The sequence below is a fragment of the Nomascus leucogenys genome, chromosome 7b (genome assembly GCF_006542625.1).
Source record: "Nomascus leucogenys isolate Asia chromosome 7b, Asia_NLE_v1, whole genome shotgun sequence".
In the NCBI taxonomy this organism is placed as follows: domain Eukaryota; kingdom Metazoa; phylum Chordata; class Mammalia; order Primates; family Hylobatidae; genus Nomascus; species Nomascus leucogenys.
Genome location: NC_044387.1, coordinates 22,450,414 through 22,477,476, shown reverse-complemented (window position 1 = coordinate 22,477,476; position 27,063 = coordinate 22,450,414). Strand labels below are relative to the sequence as shown.

The 27,063-nt window shown below is 35.2% G+C and overlaps 1 long non-coding RNA gene across 1 annotated transcript; it reads right to left on the bottom strand.

Moving 5' to 3' along the window:
- Positions 1 to 815: 815 nt before the first annotated feature.
- LOC115835886 lies at positions 816 to 27,063 on the bottom strand. The gene is made up of 3 exons (XR_004030844.1): positions 27,000 to 27,063; positions 11,338 to 11,377; positions 816 to 901 (listed from the first exon to the last, which is right to left on the bottom strand). It is a non-coding gene; the product is annotated as an uncharacterized LOC115835886 (long non-coding RNA).

The window sequence follows — 27,063 nt, the reverse complement described above, 5'->3', positions numbered from 1 at the left end:
TTTCATACGTCACAGACTCAGGTAGACACATACACACCTCCCTATTGGAATTTTCATTAGAATCCCTTTGAATTAATAAACCAAATTATAAAGCATTGATCATTATATGGACTTCATTCACAAATATGACAAATTTATCAATTTATGCATAGTCTTTTTCCATATATTTTAATACAACTTTTAAAAATCTCATCAGTTATCTGTGAGATTTTTAAAACCTCACAAAACTTTTTAAAATCTCATTTTTTGCATGTCCTGTAAAATATCATTTGATATTTTATACCACTTTATTATATTACAAGTAGTATCTTTGCTTCTTTCATATATTCTAATAAGTATTTGTTACTGTAAAGGAAGAAAAACAGTACAGTGTACTGTCCATGACGGCCATTATATTAAGTAATATTGTCAGGATGTATAAATATCAATATCAGGATAACAATGGTCAAGTAACCATGGCCAATCTCTCTAACTGTACATGGTTTGGCTTAATAAATTAGAGGTAATAACGTGTATTCAATTTCAATTGATATAACAATCATGTAGTACTATATATAATCTCTGCATGTGTTACAATATGATGTACAAAGTAAAGTGAATGTAATATTGGTAGTTTGCAGAATCCAACTCAGGGTTGTTGAGTTATTGAGTGCATACTATGTCCCAGGGACGGAATTTTGGATAACAAATAAAAGCCAGAGAAAATAAACAACAGCAAAAATTTATAAAAGAGGATAACAAACTTTTTGACTTAAGAGACTTACATTCTGAACATTCTCAATGATTTAGCCAAGTGTCCCACTAAGCATTTATTTCTATTCATGACTTCTAGGGCTTTCACCTTACAATCCTTCCCACAGTTGATCAATGATTTTGTGAGTCTGCTGCCATGTAAAAGTTCCTTAAAAATTGAGAGGGAGAAAAAAAATACCAGATTTAGATAGAGGTATTTTAAGATAAGGTCACACAATAGAAATAAAATGTTAATTTAGTCATCAACTATGTTATCTAAAGGTGGACCAAATCTAAAATATTTCAGTAGTTATTTAACTTATAACTTCCTATATCTTTCTTTTCTCTCCCCTTGATTAAATGTCATTTCACTACATGAGATGTCTATATAACAGACATTATATGCTCTATCTTTACATAGTCTCTAAATTTAGTTATATAATCATTACATAGTCTCTAAATTTAGCTTTATAATCACTAAAGCTTTCCGTAAGTTATAGTTCTAAATCTTCAGTTTTCTTTGACAAGGTCTTTCCTCTTTTTACATAGCAACAACTTCAGTATCTCTACACGATAGCCAAATCTCTTCCTCAAATTTCAGAAATTACTCACGGAATACCTGACACAACCACAAACATCCCATAACAATTTCAATATTAATGTGTCCAAAGCCTAACTCATTTTAATTCCTTTAAAAGTATTTCATATTCAGTGTTTCTTACTATCATCCAGTCATCCTTTAGGCACCCAAGGCAGGACCTTGATAGTCTAAGCGTACCTTTCTGTCTCTTGATTCCAAAATGTAACTTATTCCAATCCTGTGGGTATTAAATTCTAAATACCTTCTTCACACATATCTATTTGACTCATCCCCTTACTAGTGACTTATTGACAACCCCCTTCAAATGTTGTTTGATGTTAGTGTTGTTTACAGTAACACTAATACCCTATGGTTTCTCTGATACCTTCCTGCCCTACATCATTTGATCTTTACTACTGCTATTAAGAGTTTGATGTGCACTTTTCACCTTTGTCTTACCTTATTTTGATCTTTCAGACTTTCCAGGAGACTTAAAACTCTTTGTGATCGAGTCCAGCAAACCTGTCCAGAATCACCTTACTATTCTTACCTAAGCAAACTCTATCATTGCCAGAATAAAGTACTTGAGTGCCCTGCACATCTAGTGATCCATTCCATATACTATTTCCTCTACGTGGATTGCACTCGCCTCTTCTCTCCTAACAAATTCTACAAAGTGTTTGCCATTTATTTTTTTTTATTATTATACTTTAGGTTTTAGGGTACATGTGCACAATGTGCAGGTTTGTTACATATGTATCCATGTGCCATGTTGTTTTGCTGCACCCATTAACTCGTCATTTAGCCTTCTTCTCTCAACTCATCAATGTCATTCTCCATCCAGCTTTGTTCTGTTGCTGGTGAGGAACTGCGTTCCTTTGGAGGAGGAGAGGTGCTCTGCTTTTTAGAGTTTCCAGTTTTTCTGCTCTGTTTTTTCCCCATGTTTGTGGTTTTATCTACTTTTGGTCTTTGACGATGGTGATGTACAGATGGGTTTTTGGTGTGGATGTCCTTTCTGTTTGTTAGTTTTCCTTCTACCAGACAGGACCCTCAGCTGCAGGTCTGTTGGAGTTTGCTAAAGGTCCACTCCAGACCCTGTTTGGCTGGGTGTCAGCAGCAGTGGCTGCAGAACAGCGGATTTTCGTGAGACCACAAATTCAGCTGTCTGATAGTTCCTCTGGAAGTTTTGTCTCAGAGGAGTACCCGGCCGAGTGAGGTGTCAGTCTGTCCCTACTGGGGGTGCCTCCCAGTTAGGCTGCTCAGGGGTGAGGGACCCACTTTAGGAGGCAATCTGTCCGTTCTCAGATCTCCAGCTGCGTGCTGGGAGAACCACTACTCTCTTCAAAGCTGTCAGACAGGGACATTTAAGTCTGCAGAGGTTCCTGCTGAATTTTTGTTTGTCTGTGCCCTGCCCCCAGAGGTGGAGCCTACAGAGGCAGGCAGGCCTCCTTGAGCTGTGGTGGGCTCCACCCAGTTCCAGCTTCCTGGCTGCTTTGTTTACCTAAGCAAGCCTGGGCAATGGCAGGCGCACCCCACCCCAGCCTCGCTGCCACCTTGCAGTTTGTTCTCAGACTGCTGTGCTAGCAATCAGCGAGACTCCGTGGGCATAGGACCCTCTGAGCCAGGTGCGGGACACAATCTCCTGGTGTGCCGTTTTCCAGGCCCATTGGAAAAGCGCAGTATTAGGGTGGGACTGACCCAATTTTCCAGGTGCCGTCTGTTACCCCTTTCTTTGACTAGGAAAAGGAACTCCCTGACCCCTTGCGCTTCCCAAGTGAGGCAATGCCTCGCTCTGCTTCGGCTCGCGCACAATGCGCTGCACCAACTGTCCTGCACCCACTGTTTGGCACTCCCTAGTGAGATGAACCCAGTACCTCAAACTGAAATGCAGAAATTACCCGTCTTCTGTGTCACTCAGGCTGGGAGCTGTAGACCGGAGCTGTTCCTATTCAGCCATCTTGGCTCCACCTCGTGTTTTGCCATTTATTAAGTCAGAGTTCCTCGTACCTGTCTCCATAATGTTTCCCTTACACCCCAAGAAGAGCACTAAGATTTCATTTTATTACTTCTATTTGGACTCCTAGATAATGTGCATCATTGCAGGGATTTATACTCTTCTTTAGCCTTTTGCATACTGCTTTGAATATACAGATGTTTCTCTAACTTTACTATATCAACATGTATTTATTGTATTTTCTATTACATACTATGATTTTTCTAATTGCATATAAAAAATTAGCTCTCTATCTTGGTCTATAGGTATAAATATGTGTTTACATGAGTAATAAATGGCTTGTATGATAATATAGAAATAAACAAGATTACTCTAATGTAAATCTCATTTTGGTCCCATTCTAGGAAAGACTACAAAACAAACACAAGACAAAATAGGTATAGAAAAATGAGTTTCTAAGTGTCTTAAGATACATTGTAAGCTCAACGTATATGACAGGTAAAAGCCAGCATTCAGAACATCTGGCCTCTCTCATATGGCATTACTTATTATAATGTGTATAAATAGAAACAGCCAGAAAGAGTGTGGCACATTCATTTTTGCATTCTTTGCTAATGCAAATCTAGATGATGTTTATACCTCAGCGATTTTTGAAAGAATATTAATGACATGAATATTTGTAAAGAAAGTGTCTATATGACCAACATTGAGGCTGCTCTTGGATATCAGTGTCATAATTTTTTGCAATGGCTGCCTTTTTGCCACACAACCTTATTTTATTGAGGTGACAGGTTGTCACATGTAAGGTTTATTTCTATTACCTCTTTTGCTGCTTTAATTCACAGTCTATTTTCAGTGTCTTTCTTTGCTTTTCATATGTTAATTTTGATTTGAACCAATTAACATATCTAACAAATCCTAGAATTAATTTTTCAATTCAGATAGAGCCACATATTTTTGCTGAAATATATTAGAGACTTTTTTGATAGCTCAGTTTTCAATAATTCCCCACATTTTGGAAGAAGGTTATGCCTATAGTTATTTTGTTGTTTCCTGACTTCCAGAGTTACTTCTATGTGTTCCTTCAGTGTCCAGTGTTAGGAATTTGATTTTAATGACAACAATTGGAATACATTCTTGTTAAACTCTGTATCTTAAGGCAATCTCTGATATGTGCTGAACAATCAGATTTTTTCCAGAATATGGTTGTGAGCTCAAATGAGACAGTCTCCCTTTAAGTCATATGAGTGGAAGTCTGAAGGAAAGTGGGAAATAAATTGGGGCTGGAAAATATGGTTACATTTTTAAAATGAGAGTATCTGAGATGTCAAGGCTGGGAGGAATAAATAACTGTACTCTGCTTCACATAATACAAATACTATTTTATAAAATTTTGATAAACAACTGCACAGGGCAGAAATCATTTAGTTGCATAGAAAACCTTTGGGACTATTTGGAATTAGCAGGGATTTTACATTTACCTTTTAGAGATTTTTTTTCTTGCAAAATTGCAAATAGTTTAACAACATAATAAGTCAAAATCTGCAGGTTATAGAATTGCATTTCCCTTACATCAGCTTTCAGCTTAGTTATTAAGCATCCTGCATCATTGTGGTTTTGTTCAGATGTGAATAAAAGCTAATGTTTATTGAAAATTCTATTATTCCCTGAACAATTTAAAGATTCACAAATCTACAATATAAAATATAACAAAGCATAACAGACAATGCTCTGTTCACCACCCAGATCTTAATTATATCAGGTGAAGTGTGGTCAATTGTAAACTACAGAAAACCCAACTCAAAATGACAAAAGCAGATGTAAGTACTTGCCTCACTTCCACACAAAGACTGGGGTTCACCAAGATGGGCTTTTCCATCTCACAAATAACTAAAGAGCCTGGATTAATTTAGATCAAGTGACCACTCAATATCACTGAAACACTCTCAGCTCTGCCACTTCATCTACAGGTTGGCTTTTCCTGTAGTAGTGAAATCGATGCCACTATTTAAGATTTTACATTCATTTTCCACACTGTCTAAAAGGGAAAATTTTACGTCTTCCAACAATTACCACTATCTGGGCTTGATTTTGTTTAGAACAATTTAGGTTCAGATTTTGAAGCAACAACTTTTGCAAGAGGAGGTGCCAATTATGACCCATTCTTGGACATGGAAGATCGAATCAAACCCACTCATCCTACAGTCTGGGAAACAATGACACAGGAACAGATGATGAGGAGGCAGTCAACAATGCTCACTGTATTCCTATAACAATGTTATCTTTAAAAATAAGTCATTGTAAAATTCTATAGTAATTGCCAATTAAAAATCCTATACATATTTTACTATAGATTATTTTCAAACTACAAAAGCAATAGTTATTTCAATAAAACAAACCACATACACATGCAGATAATCTGCACATTTCCTTCTATGCAAACCTTCATCCTTGATAATTGATGATAGTCAATCATCAATTTAAAAACAACCTCCATACCGATCAATTTGACTAAACATTTTATTGAGTTGAGTGCATAATACTGATTTTTCTGAAGAACAAAGAAAAGTACCTTGTCTTGTTCCTTTTTATAAATGTAGTCTATGACTTCTATGACTCTTTTATTGAGAAGTAAAACCCACATAGAGAAAAATTGAATAGGCCAGGCATGGTGGGTCATGCCTGTAATCCCAGCACTTTGGGAGGCTGAGGCAGGTTGATCATCTGAGGTCAGCAGTTTGAGACCAGCCTGACCAATATGGTGAAACCCTGTCTCTACTAAAAATATGAAAATTAGCCGGGCATGGTGGCACATGCCTGTAATCCCAGCTACTTGGGAGACTGAGGCAGGAGAATTGCTTGAATCTAGGAGGCGGAGGTTGCAGTGAGCCGAGATTGCCACTGCACTCCAGCCTGGGCAACAGAGAGAGACTCTTTCTCAAAAAAAAAAAAAAAAAAAAATTAATAAAATGTGAGTTCAGCGACACACATTGTTTTAAAAAAAAAAACTCCTCCCAATCTCCCAAAAGAAAACAAAATACTTCTATATCATCGTTATCTAAGATAAGAAACAAAACATTTTGATAGCTCCAGAAACATTCAACTTCTTGAATTATGTTTGGTAATATAATTCCATTACTCTCCTTAAAGAAAACCACTATGAAGGCTTACACCCGTCTTTGTAGGATTACACTGGAATATCCATCTCTGTATGTTAGGGTTTCATTTTGCCTGCTTTCAATTTTTTAATAAATAGAATTGTACAGTAAGTGTACTCTTGTCTGATTTCTTAACTCGCATAGTTAGAGATTCACCTACTGAAAACATATGTTGCCATATTTTATTCATTTTTCATGCTGCATAGTATTCTGTTAAAGGAATATACCATATCTCATTTACCTATTCAATTACTGGTCAATGTTTTATTTGTTGTCAGTTTGGGGCTATTATGAATAATACTGTTTTTCATAAATGTGAACATCCCACAGTGAAAATGTGCAAAAATTTCTGTTAGATATAGGTCCAGTAATGAAATGGGGTAGGGAACCTTCCAAGTATTGCTGTGAACCAATTACTATCTAAATAATATTTTTATCAGGGCATACTGGTCTGTCAGGGCTGTTTATTGTAAATAAACCCACAGTTTGTGGTCTTATAATTCATAGCTTTGATGAAAAGTTAATCATGCAATTTGTCCAGCTATGATTGGACAAACGAGTTACTTCACATAAAACTGTGACAAATATTAGTTATTTTTATGGTTTGGTAGCATCATAAAGTGCTGAATATCCAGACTCACATGATATACTAATCTTATTCAGCTCTGAGCTATACTAATAATTAACCAAGTACACTAAAAGGGAACTACAACAATGCTACATACTGCTAGCATGAACTAGTAGCAATATATGAACAAGGAGAAATTCCAGACTAATTGACTCTCCATGATAACTTGTACCATACACAGTTGGTACTGTGAACCCAAAACATGTCCTGTGGAGAAAAGTAACCTTAGGAAGCTGGCTATGACAAGCTCAAGGCCCACCATTATTGATGTAGCACTGTTGTGGTTTCCTTTTAATGTGCTTGGTTAATTATTAATATAGCTCAGAGCTGAATAAGATTAGTATATCATGTGAGTCTGGATAGTCAGCACTTTATGATGCTACCAACAAAATAAAAGTAACTAATATTTATCACAGCTTTATATGAAGTAACTTGTCTTATATCCAAAACAACTCTGGCTTTAGGACTACTATAATTCCTTTCCCAATGTGTACCTTCTTGCAAAGAATAATATCTAGTTAGAATATGAGTCAGTCTAGATAGCATGCTATTTTGAATTTGTGTTCACTCTCTGCAATGTTTTTACTCTAAAACATAGTATTATTACCAAGATATAAACAATTTCCAAACATTCCAAATCTAGCACATACAAAATCATGCCAAAATGTGACCCATTTCTAATAGTTATTGAGCATATTTATAATATGGCAGAGGTGTCATAGCATGACATCACTATACCGTGTAATCTGCAGTGCTGTGGCCTGAAAAAAAATAAAGGACTCTGTTGCTATTCTGGGATGTTTTGTAGATTCCCTTGTTTTGAACTGGAAACAAATCTTCAGGTGTCCCATCTGGGCAATACATGATCTGCCTCTTATGTTGAATGTTATTTGTATCTGAACTCACCTTTCTGAGAAATTGATGCTACTCAAGTATTGTGTTTAGTTGTGGGTTTTTTTCTTTATTCTCATTTAATGTATGTTAAATTTTAATACGTGACTATAAGCATCAAAGTAATATTTATCTTATGATTACTCAGAAATAAGTTCATCAGTGAACTTTAATATCAAACTATGCAAAAAGTTTTTCTCATTTTTAAACTATTTGATCTTGTAGTGTACTATAAGAGGCATATTGTGGCTATAAGATTAGTGGTAGTCATAAGGCCCACTCTAACATCTTGCAGAACCTACCCTAGTGTCACTTAGCAGTATGATGCAACCTAGCCTGGGAATTTCCAATCCTGACCCAGGGATTTACAGGGGAAAAGATCACTTCAGCCCAGATGCAACTCTTATAAACCACAGAATCAAAACTCACTCTTACAAGAATTCCAAATCTAGCACATACAAAATTGTGCCCAAATGTGACCCATGTCTAATAGTTCTAATAGTTATTGAACATATTCATAATATGGAAGAGATGCTTAAGCACCTGCTACCTGACACAGACTGAATAGTGGTATAATAATGTGTATACTCAGGACAAACTCTGAGATTGTCTCCAGATGGAGACCCTCCCATCATCTGGCACTTGACTACATCTGGCTTGTGACATCAGCCCACTCCTGCTATCCATCTTGTAAGACTTCTGCCATAATAAACTGCTTGAACAACAGAATATGTCTAAGAATTATGTTTGATATGAGATCAAAGGGAAAAAGTAGCCCCAAACATGACAGATCTCTTTCCCAGGAAACCTATGCTGTCATCATCCTTGATGCTAATAACTACTTGATATTAAGCACTTACTATGTGCTAAGCACTGTATTAACTGCTTTATGTACATTTGATATTTACAATAGTTCTGCCGCTCAGGCCAATGTGGTAGCCACTAGCCATATGTGGCTGTTTAAGTTTAAATGAAATTAATTCAAATTAAATAAAAATTAGTCTCACTAGCCACATTTCTATTACTTAATATTGGCAGACAGAACAGATACAGAGTATCCCCATCATCACTGAAAGGTGTACCGCATAGCACTCTTTGAGACAGAAACAATATATAACCTCAAATTTCAACTACGGAGTGTCTGACTTCCAGAACTACAGCCAGAAATTCCACATTATATTGTACATTTTATGAAAGGAGAAATCATGTCTATTATGTTTGCAACTGTTTTGGGTTATTTTCTTAGCAGAATGATTATGTGTGGTAGATCAGTCATGAAATGGTGACAGAAGGAATGTCTGAGTGAATGAAATATCAAGATAAATCATTTGAAGCTAATTACGTATATATCAATTCTATATATAATTATTCAATGTCTGATTCAGTGTATGACCCTGTTACAATTTTTATTTTTAATACAGAGATGATAATTCCATATGCTTTATGTTTCTACCATTTGAGATTTGTGATATTACTCTATATCTTAAAATTAATTTCCCCATTATACATGTTACATTTTTGTTGTTCATTTTAACTTTTTAATATTTAATCCATCAAAATAGCAATCAATTTAGTCTGATTGACATTTGCCTTTTGAGTAGGACAAAAATAAAAGTGAACTAAATATTTCATTACTATTCCCAATGGATTTTACTGACGTATTTTCAATACTCATTTTATTGTTATGACATTGTTTTATCAATTTACAAAGTATGTAGTCTTCCTACTATTTTCCCCTCAACTATTCACTGTATCCTCCAAATTTGAATTATGCAAACTTTACTTTCTACTATGTTTCTGTAGTGTGCTGAAAATGGCATAAATCTTTTATTTGTATTCAGTTCCTCTAGAGATTCAGCAATTTCACAGGCACTTTTATTCATTGAATGGTGTTCAGAGAACAGTTGTGAATATTGGGAACTTTTCCTTCAGTGCTTGCACAGAATTCATTTTGATAACTAATGTACATCTGAGAATTTTTTTTTGGCTTATGTATTTTCTTTTTCGCCTTCACCTTGATAGCTTTCAACAGCTGTCAGCAGTTTTCTGTACACTCGGGAATATTTCATTCACATTTGTAAAAATTAATGAAGAGCAAGAAAACATTACTTATAAATTATTTTAATATGTAGGAGTAAATTAATTCTACAGGAGAAAAATTTCAATATAATTCTATTTAATATGCCTTGTTTGTGGTTACCGAAAAGTGTAACCAAAGGTAAGACCTCAATCTGCTCATCTCAGTGTGAAGATAATACCAGCTAGAATAAATTCAGTTTGTATATCTGGATTTGTGTGGTGTAAAGACTAAAGTTAAGGCTCAATATTATGTACTGCCTTGACATCTGGTAAAATTGAAAGGGCTTCAAATGGCCTAACCCCAGTACTCCCCTCTCCTTCTGCCCCCACGGGTAAGGTTTCCTAGTCAAACAACCCTCCTTATCCAGGGGACCAAATGCAATTCCTGCTTTTCCTTGAGTAGTGGATCTCAATTCTCTGGTGGCCTACAGAATGACTCAAATAAGCTAATCACATCTCTCCATTAAATACAAGGGCATGCCATCCTCATCACACTAGAAAGCCTGTCCCCTCCCACAGCCCCTGGTTTACCCTGTTCCCAAGGACAGCCCCATGTGGCTACTGCATGGCATGTGGTGTCCTATTCCCTCAGGCTGTGCATATATGTGGCTAATAATCTGCTGTCACTCTTACCTGTCCAATGTTGTATGTCCTGTGCTAGGCCATTCCCATAACCCTAGGGCAGGAATTCCTACCATAACAGTAGGATGAAACAAAGGAGTTTATGACAATTTGATGTTTTGTTGAGTGCCACATGAAAAAATATTTGCATACTCAGAAGCATTATTATCTACACCAAATGAATATACACTGCAATATTTTTATAGCTAAAAAAATGCTTGCTAGATACTAAAATTATAAACCTTTCTAATATTCATTAGATCACTAAAATTATAAACACCTAAAAGACAATGACTGACTATAACTTGAAGTAGCTTAGAGTCTAATGAAAGACGCAGAGATATCAACAGGAAAATCAATAAGATGATAAGCAGTGCTATGTGATCACATTTTTGAATCTGGTTTTCTCAGTATGCTGTGAGGAAGCAGAAAAGACATATTTCCTGGCACACAATATGCATTCAGTGTGGTTTTGAGGGGAAAAAAAAAGTGAAGGACAAAACATAAGCTGGCCAAATCAGAAGGAAAAACAAGAAAAGGCTTCTTTAAGGAGCTACCAGAAACAAAGAAGAAACTCCAAGACTTAGCAATTTGGAGCTGACAGCATGCTGGCCCAAGATATGGGCTTTAAGAACTTGAGATGTATGAAGGCTTTTGGTCTCCCTGGGAGTGGGTAGAGGCAGCCAGGACTTACCTGTACACTGACTTGAGACCAGTTGAATAAAAGTGCACACCTTAAAAAAAAAAAAGAATTGAGATTGAGTTTTTAATACATTCTTGTTTAAAAGCTATGCCACCTTGAGCTTATACTCTGTGAAGAATTAGAATGAGCTGAAGACCTTGTCGATGTACATGAAAAGTAACTTGATTAAATTAGTTATCAAGTAAATACAAAATAACTTACAACTGAGACAACAGTTCATATCCATCATATTCATGTAATTCAAAATGTATTCTAAGTATTGTCTACATTTAAGGGATGAAAGAAAAGGAGAACTCTCATGTATTGTAAATTGTTTCTAACCTATTGTGGTTAAGGATAGTGTGTATTAAGTAAAACATCTTAGGAGAGGAAATTCTATAGAATAGTAAGTTGGAAAGTGTCATATTTGCTTTTTTCTTCTCTCTTGGTGAATAACAATATTTAGAAATATCTGTGGTTACATTAAGTGATATTATTATCTTATCTAGATTTAGCTAAGAGTCACAAATGGACAAATGACATAAAATATTTTTGCCATAAAACCTTAAATTACTACTAAGATTAAAAGTACAATCTAGAAATGATTGGAAAGGATAATCAACTCTTATATGATTTCAGCCAAAAAGTGAATTATCAAGATTATTTTAAACATGAATTCAATTCTGTGATTTTCATTGCTGGGCCAGAATCTAAGTGTGTATTTTGACTTATCCTTTTGGAAAGCTTCAAATCATCAAAAGTAAATATATTTTATCAACAATTTTGTTCTCTATTACATAAATATTTTATAGTATATTAATTTTAAAAATGCACATAATATAGTGGGGGAAGAGAAATGTTTGAGGGTATTGATAAGAGAATCACTGAAATAATAAATTTTGTCATTTCAACTCAATAGGGAACCACCTTGGGAGGAAAACAAAGAGCTCAGTGGAGATGTTGAGAGAAAAATGTAATGCTAGTGGAGGGGAGCAAGATTTGATCTGTTCACCAGGACTGAGGACTGACTCTTGGCATAATATGGTGGGAGCAGGAGCATAAAGGATTTAGAATTTAGGACTTAAATAACGTTATGCTTCCAAAATTATTTAAAAGTTATTTATTTTCTATTTGAATTTCTGCTCTAACAATCCCTATCCCCAACCTCCAGGGAGATAAATCTGATAAACAACAGCACAATGTTTTTATTATGCATGACCATTAGAGGTACAAACCTAAAAGTTAATATCATTTGTTTCACTAAAACATAGAACCAGCCCTAAGAAATGTCTAGAGAATATGATTCAAAAACAATGAACTCATCTGGAAAAAGAAATCCAGGAAAGAAGCTTTAAAACTCTGAGTCAGAGAAGAGGGAAAGAAAGGAATGGAATAGAGTTATTAAGCAGAGAAAAGAGAGAAAGAAAGGAGAAATAAAATGAGTGATTATAATTTGTTGACAGTCTTCTATGCCAAGCAGAGGGCATAATGTTTAATATAGGTAAAGAAATCTCAGTTTGAAACTTCACTGAGTAGATGGCTAACTCAGACGACATTCTCCATAGGATTTTCTTTTTCTGCACATGATCTACACTAAAAATTTTATGAGAAATGAAGAGAAAAGAAACAAAACAACACAAAATAAAACAACAAAACCTCACAGGGTGGAGTAGGGGTGTAAAGAAAATAAATAGAATAATTCCAGTCTTATTTCAATCACATTTAAACAAATGTTGCTTGCCTACTCAATTTATGGAACACCAAATCTCTATTTCTATATCTTTGTTTTAACCCTGTCTGGTTTAAATGTTAAAAACAGAACAAAGTGCACAACCCCCCATTAGAAGAAGAAACAGGGGGGAAAAGACTCAGAGGAGGAGCAAGGCATGGAGGGAGAAGTGTAGCAAAGACAACAGCTTCCTGAACTCCACATTCTTCTCTTTCCTCTGGACTCACAGCTGGACCACATAACCTTCTCAGCTTTCCTTCCCACCTTTTCCAAACGTGATTGGGTTTTGGCCAATGGAATGAAGGTGGGAGAGAGGGTCACACTATCAGGTCTAGACCATAAAAATCTCACAAAAAATTCTGCTCCATACTCTTTTTCCTTCCACGAACTGAATGGAAACGACCTCGGCAAACTTGGAAGTAATATATTGAAAATTGCAAAGTCTCTATCAGCCTGAATCTTTTATCCCTCTTCACCATCCTATCTACCCAGAAACCCTTACAAATATTAGGTAACCACAAAATAAATGTGTATGTGTTTAAGCAAAAACAAAACAAAACAAAAAGCACAGCCAAAGTTGTTAATAGAAAAATAATTAAAAAATAAAAAAATGTCTACTTAAGGACAGACTTGATGAAATTCTAGCATCAATTTTCTTCTTCTTTTTTAATTTTAGAGATGGAGTCTCACTCTGTCACCCAGGCTGAAGTTCAGTGGTGTGATCATAGCTCACTGCAACCTTGAACCTACCTCTCGGTCTCGCAATTAGCTAGGACAATAGGTGAACACCACCATGTCTGGCTGAAATTCTGTATCATTTTATGTTCCAAAGCTGTCCTAACTTTGTATAGCTACTTTTACAGTTCTTTAGTTGTAGCAGGCCAGGTTGTCCACCTGAGTCCCTGGAAAAGTAACACACTTTGACTAAGTATTTTTTGCAACGCCCTCCTCAGGCCCCTTACATGTCTATGCCTATACCTCCTCAGGGGCACTTCTTTTGTCTGATGAATATCCTTGGGGTCGTAATTAAGCATGATACTTTCTTTTGGTAAAAAATAATATTCTTACCATGTTTTCTTTTTTTAACTTTTATTTTAGATTCAGGCCTATATGTGAAGTTTTGTTTCATAGGTAAACCTGTGTCACAGTGGTTTGTTGTACAGATTATTTCATTGTTCAGGAATTAAGCCCAGCACTCAATAGTTCTCTTTTCATAACTGTAGGCTCACATGCAGTTCTCAGAAATTAGGCTGTGTATATCCTTTATCCAATTTTCTTCAATACATCTTGGAAAACTGTAGTACAATATTACAGCCAGAATAATGACATTGATACAGTCAAGATGAGAATAATTCCACACTACAGGGATGCCTAATGGTACCCTGTTATAGCCATGCCCACTTCCCTCCCTGCCCTTACCACCTCCTTAGCCCTGGTCAACCACTAATCTGTACTCTATTTCTATAATATTGTAATTTCAAGAATGCTCTCTTTATCAAAATTCTATCTGTAGCAAAAAAATAATAAATCTAGCGAAAAATGTTATCTTTTGGGATTGGCTTTTTTCACTCAGCATAATTCTCTGGGGATTGAGTAAGACGTTTTTGTGTGCTAATAATACATTTCTTTGTACTGCTGAGTTGTAACTAATAATACCCATGTATCACTATTTGTTTATTAACTTTTCACCCCTTGAAGGACATCTTTCCAGTTTTTAGCTATTACAAAGAAAGCTGTATAAACATCTGTGTACAGGTATTTGGAGTGAACATAAGTTTTTGTTTTGGTAGGATAAATGCCCATGAATGAAATTCTTGGAATATGTGGTAGTTGTATGATTAGTTTCTTAAAGAAAATGCAAATCACTCTTACAAAGTGGCTGCACCATTTTACATTCCAAGTAGCAAAGTGTGAGTGACCAAATTTATCTGCATCATTGTTTGAGGTTGTTTATATTTTTTATTTTAGACATTCTTTTTTCAAAAGTGTTTAGTCATTTTAGTTATTTAGACTTTCCATATAAATTTTAAAATAAACTTGAATATTTATTTTAAAAAATTATTGAGATTGTGATAAAAATGGTGTTAAATCTCTACATCATTTTTGGAAAATTGACATCTTTGCTATATTGAGCCTTCTAAGCCAATAACATTATATATATAATATTATATATATAAATATATTATATAATTATATATATAATATATATATAATATATACATATATACATATATATACACATAATTTGTTTAATTTTTAATTTCATTCTTCAGTGTTGTGTAGTTGACATTTAATTACTGTATGTGTTTCATCACACAAGTATTTTTTGAGTTACTATAAATGATATATGTTAAACTTGATGCCCACAGGTTCATTGCTAATATATATATAAATAATAGATTTTTGTATGTTCATCTTGTCTCTTGTGAACTTGTTGAACTCTCTTACTACTCCAAGGAGTTTTTTTTGTAGAATCCTTTTCACTATCTTGTCATCGGGAAATAGGGGCGATTTTAATTCTACCTTTCCTATCTTTATGTCTTTCATTTCTTTATTTGCCTGACTCCCAGGATAGACTTCCAGCACTATATTGAATAAGAACGGAAGAAAGAATTTGTTCTTTCTTACGTATAATAGGAGTAACCTCTCAAACTTTCATCATTGTAAATATGTTAGCTGTAGGTTTTTAAAGATTTCCCCTATCAAATTGAGGAATTTCTCCTCTATTTGTATTTTTCTAAGAGTTTTTTGATAGTAGGTGTTTACCTTTTTCTGCACAAGTTGATCTAATAATGAAATTTTTCTTCTTTATACCATTAATACGATAAATTATGTTGATTAATTTTTGAATACTGAAAGTCTTGCAACTCTGAAATAAACCCAGTTGGTCATGATGTATTCTTCTTTTTACATATTTTAAAATTTTATTTACTGATGTTTTGCTAAGAATTTTTTCATCTGTATACATAAAATAACTATTGGTCTATAGATTTTTATTTTGTGCTGCATTTGGCTTGGTATGAGAGTAATATTAACTTCATAAAATAAAGTGAGAAGAGTTTATTTTTTTTATTTTCTGGAAGAGATCATGGAGTCTTAGTTCTTGTTTAGGGATTCATCCAGTGAAACCAAGTAGCTCTGGAGATGCTGGAAGGATAGGGGGATGGAAGTTAGATTTTTTAAGTCACAAATTGAATTTTCTTAACAGTTATAGTATATTTAAAATTAAAATATTGGGTGACACATAGTAGTTTGTGTTTATTTAGGGATCAATATACATGTATAGAGTTGTTCATAGTATTTTTTCATTATACATTTTCTATCTCACAGGTCTGTAATATTATCTTGTTTCATTTCTGATTTGGTAATTTCTCATCTTCTCTCTCTCATTTAATTTGTTAGAGTCTTATGAGATTTATTAATGTTTCCAAAGAACCAGCTCTTTTGTTCATTGATTTTCTCTCTTATATCTGTTTTTTAATTTCATTAATTTCTTCTCTTATTTTCATTATTTTCTTTGTTTACCTTGCTTTGAGTTTATTTACTCTACTTTTTCTAGGTTATTGATGTGAAAACTAAAATTTTTGATTTTAGACAGTTTGTTTTATAATGCAGACAATTTTCTTATCACCATTGATTTACCTGCATCCTAATATTTTTGATATATTTTTGCTTCTATATAAAGTATTTTTCATTTTGCTCAAAATTTCCTCTTTATGAATTGTTAGAGTGTTGCTTAGTTTCCAAGTGTTTGGAGATTTTCCTGTTGTGTTTCTGTTACTGATTTTCAGTTTTATTCCTTTGTGGTCAGAGAACATACTATATATGATTTCAGCTATTGTAATTTGCTGAGGTTTAGTTTTATGACCCCAAATTGGCTCTGTCTTGGTATTTACTCTAGAGGCACTTAAGAGGAATGTTTATTATGCTGTTGTTGAGTGGAATGTTTTATGAATGTTGAGTAGATCCTGTTAGTTGATGGTCTTAAGATGTATATTCTTGCAGGTTTTCTGTCTATACATTGTTGAAAGAGGGGTGTTAAAGTCTCCAAATATAATTATGAATTTTCTGTTCCTTCTTTCATTTATTTTAGTTTTTGCTTCATATATTTGTAGCTATGTATTTGGTATATATAGGTTTAGGATTGCTTGGTCTTCTTGGTAGAGTCATTCATTTATAATTGTATAATGCCCTCTTTGTTTCTGGCAGTTTTCTTTGCTCTAAAGTCTACTTAGTAGCCAATACTAATTTCATTTGTTTAGTAATGCATAGTAAACTTTTTTCATTTTTTTTTACTTTCAACTTGTCTATACTGTTATATTTAAAGTGAGTTTCAGTTTCTTGTTGACAGAAGATAGTTGAAGCATATTTTTTAATCCATTTTGTGAATCTTCATCTTTTATTTGCTCTATTTACATATTTAATAAAATTATTGGTATATGAGGGTTTAATAGTTCCATTTGAATTTTGGATTTCAGTTTGGCTCTTTGCTTTTTAATTTTTTGTTATTTTATTATTCTGTGCAAAGTTTAGAAACCTTAGTTCCTTTACATTCCTTTGCCTTCCCTTATTTATAACTGTCAAATACATTTAGAATCATGTCACTGTTAAAATTTGTTTCCATCACCAGATATAATTCAGAAAACTTAAGAGGAGGGAATCTACTGTCTTTACTCTTCGTTTTTGCTTATTGTGTACTTTACTGATGTTCCAGGATTCCTTCTTTTCTCATTTCCTTTCTGCTTAGAGAATTTCATTTAGCTATTCTTTTAGGTTATGTCTGTTAAATTATTTTAATTTTCCTTCATCTTAGAGGGTCTTGATTTTACTTTCATTCTTGAAGTTTATTTTCACTGGCTATAGGATTTTAGCCAACAATTATTTTCTTTAAAATGCTACTTCATTTCATTTTGGTCTCTAGACTTTAGAAGAGAAATCCACTATCATTTTAATTGTTTTTTCCCATAGAAGTAGGATGTCATGTCTTTCTTTCTCCTTTCAAGTTTTTCTGTGCCTTTAGTTGTCAGAAGTGTCATTATGATGTGACTTGGATTTCTTTGTGTTTATCTTGTTTGTGTTTCACTTAGCTTATTTAATCTTTAGATTGATATCTTTTGCCAAATTTTCAGTCATTATTTCTTTGAGTTTTTCAGTCTCGTCCTTATTTTCTTTTCTTTCTGGAACCATGATGACACAAATGTCATTCTTTTGTTATAGTCTTACAGATCTCTGAAAGCATGTTTTTTTTTTCAATCTGTTTCCTCTTTGTTATTCAGATTGAATGAATTTCTGTTGTTTTATCTACCAGTTCATTGATTTTCTCTTTTATCCTTCCAATTTTGCTCTGAGCCTATTAATTGAGTTTTTTAAAATTTAGGTATTATATTTTTTAGTTCTAAAATTTGTGTTTGGTTCTTCCATATCATTACTAAGAATATCTTTTCTTCTGCTGAAACTGTTTTCTATTTATTTCAAACGTTTATAAATTGCTCATGTTAGCACTTTTATAGTGGCTACTTCAAAACCTTTAAAGCTAATTATATTATCCCTCTACTCTTAGTGTTGCATCTATTTATTATCTTTCTTTATTCCGTATGAGATTTTTCTGATTCTTGCATGACAATTAATTGCTTATTGAGATTTAGATATTTACAATACATATTATAAGGCCCTGGATCTTATTTAAACCTTCTTTTTTAACTGGCTTCCTTTGAACTCTTGTAGTAGAAGTTGATTTTTTATTTTGCTTCTTTTGACACCCAATGAGGGAGAACCATCATTACTCCTGGGTAATGGCAGTTCTGGCTCCTTCATAGGCCTCCAATGATACCTGACTGGAAGAAAAGGAATGCCTTGTTACTGTTCCCCATGTGTCCTCCAGTGACAGAACAAGAGAGGGGTTTAGTCACCTGTCAACCACTTGTCTACGTATAATTCCTTACTATTCACTAGGATAGACATTATATCACCCTAGTGAAGGTGGCAGAGTGTCTCACTACTGAAGATTAAGAGTGGAAGTGCAGGCTCTTTATCTGGTCTCCACTGAAATGCCAAGAGGTGGCCTCATTAATATCTGGTGGAATGAAAGTCCAGGCTCCCTACTCTGCGATCTCTAATGCCACTCCAAGGGGAGAGTTGCAGTACTTTGTTACTGCTTAGCAAGCATTGAAGTCTGAGTCCCCATTCAGCCTTTGCTGACATGAGTGGGTTTTGACCCACAAACTTTTCTGTGGTATCTGTCTGGAATAGAGAGGTTATTCTCTAAAAGATTTTTTATATTGCTAGACTCCCGTTTTCATGGTCCTTTGAGTGTAAAGAGCAAGATTTGAAGGAGGTTTTTGTCAGCTCCAATTGGTGTTGACAGATTCCAGACTTGGAGCTGAAGAAATTGGCAAACAGACAGGTGAGACAACCTATTGACCGTGTTGTTCCTTGGGTCTCTAGCTGATCTGTTTTCTTCTTCCCATTCAGAATCTTATGTTTGGTTTATATATAATGTCTAGAGTCATTTGTTTTATTTGGAGGGTGACATAGGGAAATCATGTACATCTCATGATCCTAGAAGGGGAAATACTCTCCTAATGTTTTTATATAAATATCTATTAGGGCAGGAGGTTTTTTTGAATGGTATTACATCTCCTTAGACATTCATTACAATAAGAAAGTAGATCCTTGTTTCTTTGGTTTTTTGAATGAGCCTAATTTCTAGCCCTCACAATATTAAATTAACTCATGTTGAGTTAGCCCCTCCAGCTCTTTATTTTCAGTTCAGAGATGACCTAAATACCTAATGGCCAATGGTTCTAGACTATACTATATTTTATCAGTTCTAATATGTCATAGATTATAAGATAATTGTAACTACAGTTAAGTGGGAGTGAGTTATATATCAACTTAATGATATATTGCAATTGCAGTAATAACATAATTGAGAGGATGGTCTAATTCAGTATAAAGATAAAGAAATATGTGATATTTCTTTTCAAGTTTTCAATTCCTGGCACTCACGTAGGGTACTCCTAAAATCAACAAGTAAACAAAACCCAGCAATGTAGAGCAACATATATATTTGCGATGTACCAGTATGTAATAGTTAAAACCATGATCCCAAAGAATATTTCATTAAAAATGCTTAAATTTTTGGGAGGCTGAGGCAGGTGGATTGCAAGGTCAGGAGATTGAGACCATTCTAGCTAACACAGTGAAACCTCATCTCTACTAAAAATACAAAAAATTAGCCGGGCATGGTGGCACACGCCTGTAGTCCCTGCTACTCAGGAGGCTGAGGCAGGAGAATCACTTCAACCCATGAGGTGACCAGTGAGTCAAGATCGTGCCACTGCACTCTAGCCTGGGCAACAGAGTGAGACTCTATCTCAAAAAAAAAAATAATAACTAAACTTTTAATGCTGAATAAAACAGAAGAAATTAATTGAAAAGCTAAATATGTTACTATATGTCTTCCATTCTTACTTCCCCACAATTTTCTGCTTCTCACTCTTATGTCAATATGTCTTTGAAGTTATATATTAGTAAAGTGTTTAAGTATGGCTGAAGATATATAGTATATCTATTTTATATGATCTAGATTCATAATGAACTATGATAAGAATTTAAAAATAATAGATTTCTATAACCAAATAGCTAATCTTGGTGAAACAGTGTGAAAGGTATCCAGCCTAGTATCTGGAAACTTTTGGAGATCTTGCAGATTTGGCTCCCCGGAAAAGTCAAGGTGAAGCCATGTAGCCTAGATTTAGCCAATTAAGATCTCTTTCCAGAAGTTTTGAATTTTAAACATAATGAATCAAGGGTAGAAGAAAACATTAGATTTTTTAATACTAGTAATAGAACCCTAATAATTCATAGTTTTTGTTCCAGGTAACTCTCAAGAGTTCTGTATTTTTCTTCTTTCTACATCAGACTTGATTACTACATTTGCCACAGAAAAAAAAAACCTAATTAATATTTGTAAAAACTTAAACTGTAGATATTTAGAAAAATACTTAAATTGTTAAAAATTACTTAACACAACATTGGCACATAGTGACTCTATTAAGTGATAGCAGCAATAAAATAATTATTGCTTATTTTCCCTGTCATCAATACAAGCAAAATCTTATGATTATTATTTTTATAACAAATAAAGTAATTATAAAGTAAGTAAATGATTCTGAATATACAGCAGTAGAAATTAGAAAACTAAGGACAGTGAAAGAGAGAGCTTGCTCAGTGGGTAGCACTGCTCCCTGTGCATGTACTGCTTTCAGCGACTGTTAGTGAAAATGCAGATCTGGTAAAGTTTACATAAGAGATATATGCAATGGATGTCACCTTGCTGAAGTAAAATTTTATTGAGTTTCTCAATTCAAAATGCAATTATTTTCCAGAAAAATTCAAATATGGAAAATTACATACACAAATTGTATTCAATTCCTCTTCTTTCTCCATTTCTCTTTCTCTCCCCTTCCTTCCCCCCTCCCTCCCTCCCTCCCTCTCTCCCTCTCTCCCTCTCTCCCTCTGTCCCTCTCTCTTTCTCTTTCTTTCTTTGTCTAATGGAAATATAGTTGAAATAGTTTTGAACATTCAAGTTAATTCAGAATCCCTTGGTTCTATTAGTCTTTCTTTAAAAATTATGACATTTGTGCTTTTGTAATTATATAACAGTAAAGCTAGTTATTTCAGGGTCTGTTATCTGTCATGTGATGCTATACTAGAGTCAGGTCGGAATTTGTCATCTTATTGCTACACAGAGTCTGTTTTGTCAGTCTTAAGATCTGTTTTAATGTTAATGCTGGTAGTTGTGGTTGAATTCCAAAGGGAGTAGAGTGTGGTATGTTAGAACCCCTTTTCCAGTCATGGCCTAAACTAGTTTTTCAGGTTAACTTTGGAATGCCCTTGGCCAAGAGGAGGGGTTTATTCAGTCAGTTGGGGAATCTTAGAATTTTATTTCTGATTTATACTGTCCAATGCACACTTCTGTCACAGATTTCTCCCAGAAAAATAAGGGAGTTATTGTCACATGTTTGTCAGTTAGGAAAGAGAGGAAGGCATGGTAAACCACAGGGTGGCCATGATACAAAATAAGCTTCCTGAAGCTGTGCATCAGATGGAGAAGGAGAACATATGAGCACACACCGTATGGAGAATACCTGGACACCAAGGCATGAAACCAAAGCAATGCATGGAGTGATATTACTGTCTTGTGAAGATCAAATGAATCTTGAAATCTAGGCCTACTTCCTCAACAGTCACATCAGTTACAGAGTATAAGCCTTGGAAAGTAAGAAGCTATGTCATAAGTAAACTCTTGTATCAAAATAACAAGTGTCTGATTTGATATTACTTTTTGACATTCAAGCTTCATAGCTAGAAATATTTTTCTTTTTCATTGTCACCATGAAGAAAGCTAACATCTCTGCTAGGTAGCTTAATCACCTGTTCAAAAATAAATGTTTCTTAGTTCCTAAAATATGGCTTTCATCTCAAAAATGACTTGTGAATAGTTTACCAAAATATTGGAATTACATGTAGTAAATCTCCAAGGCTTTGCATTTTGTTTCTAGTACACTTATAAAAATTATGTTAGAAGTAATAACTGACTTTCTGCACAGGAAAACCTTGGTCTTGGCACACACACATGGATCATATTCTCATGCTTTGAACTTTGATTTCAAAGAGAATTTTATGAGTAAAGGAGATTTGGAGATCTTATTTTTGATGCAATGTCTATATTCTCAGTGTTGATGATATCTATGTATAATTAATGTACATCCTTCACTGATTTGAATAATGATGAAATGTTTTAACATTTCTAGGATTAGGACAAAATCTAATTGGGTAAACTAAATGGCAAGGTGTCAATATCGTCATCTTAGCTCTATTATCTTCATATTTACAGAACTTAATTTCACTGCTAACCCATTTAAGATTTTCCTTTAGTAGTGGTCACATGTGCATCAGAGACATACTTGTTTTCTCAAAAAAATACTGGATAGAGAAGCCAATGTTTAGTGAATGCAGACAAAAGCAACATAATGGCCTCAATTTTCCATAAGACATTGGTTCTGGAATGCCGTCAATGGATTTAAAATACGGAGTGCATTACAAATGTCACTAGTCAGGCTTATTCCCTATGTTTCAAAAGCCCTGCTGTACTATTACATTTGAGGAAAATGGATGGAGTCATTTCTCTTTGAAATTCTTACTTGACCCATGGCAAGATTTTAGAAGATTTAAGAATCTTTGTAAAGATTTAGAAGATTTAGAAGATTTAAGAACCTAAAATTGTTTCTCCTTCATCTTACCAACTCTTTTTACCAAAATAGCTTTGAACCTACATTGGCTGCATTGTGTGAAAGTCTACAAATATCACTTACCCTCTGTAATAATGATGCTTCCACTGCAGTGCTGAACTCAGGGATGGGATTATTTGAACACAGATGTGATTCCTGTGTATGTACCATCATTTAATTTCAAGTACCACCACTAAAACATAAAATGTTTTTGTACGTATAAATACATACACACTCATTATAATGTAAATAACATATATTAAAGGGACAATGTTATATAATTTCGCAGCCACTAGAAGAAAAAAAGGGGCACAGTGGCTTACCCTTGTAAACCCAGCATTCTGGGAGGCTGAGATGGGAGGATACTTTGAGCCCAGGGGTTTGATGTCAGTCTGGGCCACAAAGGGAGATTCTCTCTCTCAAAAAAAGAAAAAAAAAAAATTCAAAAAATTAGCCAGACATAATGGTATGCACCTGTGGTCTCAGTTACTTAGGAGGCTGAGGTAAGAGGATTGCTTGAACCTGGGAGGTCAAGGCAGCCACGAGCTGTGATCGCACCACTGCACTTCAGCCTGTGTGACAGAACAAGACTTAGCTAAAAAAAAAAAAAAACTGGTGGACTATCAATGTTGAGGAGAAGGTTGAGTGCAGTGAAATCTGCTTTACTACTTTCTTTTGGAAGTGTAATTGGCAAAACCACATTGTAGAAAGAGTGGTAATTATCTTGTAGTTAAACCTGTGAACAACCTAGGATCCAACTGCACTCTTAGAATATGCACTAGAGGAATTATTAAAAATGTGCATTTAGGCTGGGCGCGGTGACTCACGCCTGTAATCCCAGCACTCTGGGAGGCCGAGACGGGTGGATCACGAGGTCAGGAGATCTTGACCATCCTGGCTAACACAATGAAACCCCGTCTCTACTAAAAAATACAAAAAAATTAGCCAGGTATTGTGGCGGGCGCCTGTAGTCCCAGCTACTTGGGAGACTGAGACAAGAGAATGGCGTGAACCCAGGAGGTGGAGCTTGCAGTGAGGCGAGATCGCACCACTGCACTCCAGCCTGGGCGACAGAGCAAGACTCCGTCTAAAAATAAATAAATAAATAAAAAAAAGAAAGTGTGCATTTATAGTAATGGTAATGCTCAAAGATTTTTTTAGCAATGTTTTTAAAAAAATCATGAGGTTTCAATCAGGATACGCAAATCACTCCAGTTACTTTAATGGAGAGAATTAAACATAAAAATTATTAAGTATATATATTTTGTAAACTAGATTGGTAGCTAATTTCAAGGCAGAAAGAGAACATAAAGTTTTCACAAAGGAAGAAACTGCAGGAAGCAGCTAACATCTTTAGGACTAAAGAGTACGAAATGGAAGAGATGGAACGTATTAATATTCAACATATTATGGTGGAGGCCCTGCATACCTAACGTGTAGCTGAACCCTCTGAAGAAGGAGGGCTTGGCTTGTTTCTAAACTTCTCAGCAAGAGGCTTCAGTTATCTGGTGGTGGTGTCTTTGAAGGGACAGAATAAGACTAATTTTTTTGAGTTTGGGTAAAAGCAGATCTAACTATTGCGGTGGGAAGGAATTTCCTTTGCTGAGTACAAGATATTTGGTAAGATGATCTTCAAAGGAAGCTCATTTAAGCAACAGAAAACTAATAGGAAAAAGCAAGTCCATTCTCCCTCCTCTAATTTGTAGTTGCCTTATAACAACTCATATTAATGGAATCTAACTGAAGTCAGCTGGCAAAGAAAAATGGGCAGTTCAGCTGAGGCAGGCGGATCACCTGAGGTTGGGAGTTCAATACCAGCCTGACTAACAAGGAGAAACCTCGTCTCTACCAAAGACAAAAAATTAGCCAAGTGTGGTGGTGCATGCCTGTAATCCCAGCTACCATGGAGGCTGAGGCAGGAGAATCACTTGCACCTGGGAGTCAGAGGTTGTGGTGAGCCGAGATCACGCCATTGCATTCCAGCGTGGGCAACAGGAGTGAAACACGATCAAAAAAAGAAAGAGAGAGAGAGAGAAAGAAAGAAAAGAAAGAACAAAGAAAGAGGAAGGAAGGAAGGAAGGAAGGAAGGTTGGTTCAGTCCCAGAATCACAAAGCCAAGCAAGGAATAGAATTATGGGTTTGAAGCACAGGTTTAATACCCTTATAATGCCCAGACTGGAAATAGCCCAAAATGTCCACTATTTTGTAAAAGGCTGTGGGAAACAAACTCACCCATCCAAACCCAAAGAATGGATTCACAGACATGGAGGAAAGTAGAAGCAAGACTTTTAATGACGGTCTTGCAAGATAGGGTGTCTAATGGGAAGTCACATTTACAATTACAATAAGCAATTTATCCCATAGTGTACAGGTCCTTCCTCTAGTTCTTCATAGGCTGAGTACTATGGGGTCACAATCTTCCCATACGTCGCCTATTGGTTGTTAGGTAGGGGCTTTTACGTGTGATCTTTAGGGTTGTCTCACTGCATTTTGTTGAAACCCACAATGAATTGCAATTATAATCAGCTTAGGGGCTTTTCAAGTATTTTTGACTTATGACCTAGGTAGTCAGGCAAGCTGGTAAGAATAAAGTGAGCTATTTTGCAGGCTAGTAAAGTTTTATTTTAGGCTAAACTTTTTTGGTTCGAGTGAGGGCAACTAAGGGGGGCCCCAACAAGCAGGTGCCAGCTATCAAAGCAGGGGCCTAGTATATCCTGTCATTTTGTAGTTAGCAGACTCAAGCCAATTAAAGGCACTTTGTCTTGGGAATGGACCATCATACACATTATTTCCTTTAATTCCCTTCTCTTTTTCTTTTTACTCCAATAACAGTTGAAACGTTATGGACATTTGTTTGCTCATAGCTGTTTTTATTCATTACTGTTAACCCTTTAACACAGGGGCTAATGCAACACCCTACAGCTGTTAGAACTCCAGCCATTATTATAAGAGATGTTAGAATGGAAGTTACCATTCCTTTCCATTTCCCGAACGAATCCTCTAGCCAGTCAGTAAATGGGTTATTGATTTCAGCATTTTCTGCCAATTTATTGGCTAGAGTTGTTAACCCTTGTAATGCTTTTGTGATTGTTCCATCTGGGGCAGTATTATTAGGAATTAAAGTGCAACATTTTCCACCCAGCACAATGCATATGCTCCCTTTCTCTACTAGGATTATGTCTGGCACAAGTCTGTTCTCCCAGGCCATTCAGCTGGTGGCGTTTAAATGGCTAGCCACTTCTTTGAGAGTGTCTTGAGTATAGTTGATGAATCTTTCTTGATTATAATAGATGTAATTAATCCAATCCACATTTTTATTAATAGTGGAGCACCAGAAAGTGCTGACTTAAACCCTGCAGCTATTTGGTTTTGGCCCTTAAATTTATTAGGTACTCCTCTAGGGTCTCCTATTGAGTTAATATAAATGTTGGGATTAAAAGAATTTATTAAATCTCTCCAACTTCGGTGGCCATGTGGATTCTCAGAGATCTTATGGAATGCCAGGGTGAATGGAATGGCCAACTAAACTAAGGCACAAATCCTGGTCCAATTGGATGGTAACAGGTCACGGAGGTTCCTCTTCCCACAATACCACCAGACTTCAGCCTGGGGTATATGAAGAGCCGAATAGTTGCCTTTGTTTTACTCACCAGTCATGTTTAGGCTGTGGGTACAAGTTGAGAGTTCTCCCATGGGTTTGTTGAACTATGCCCC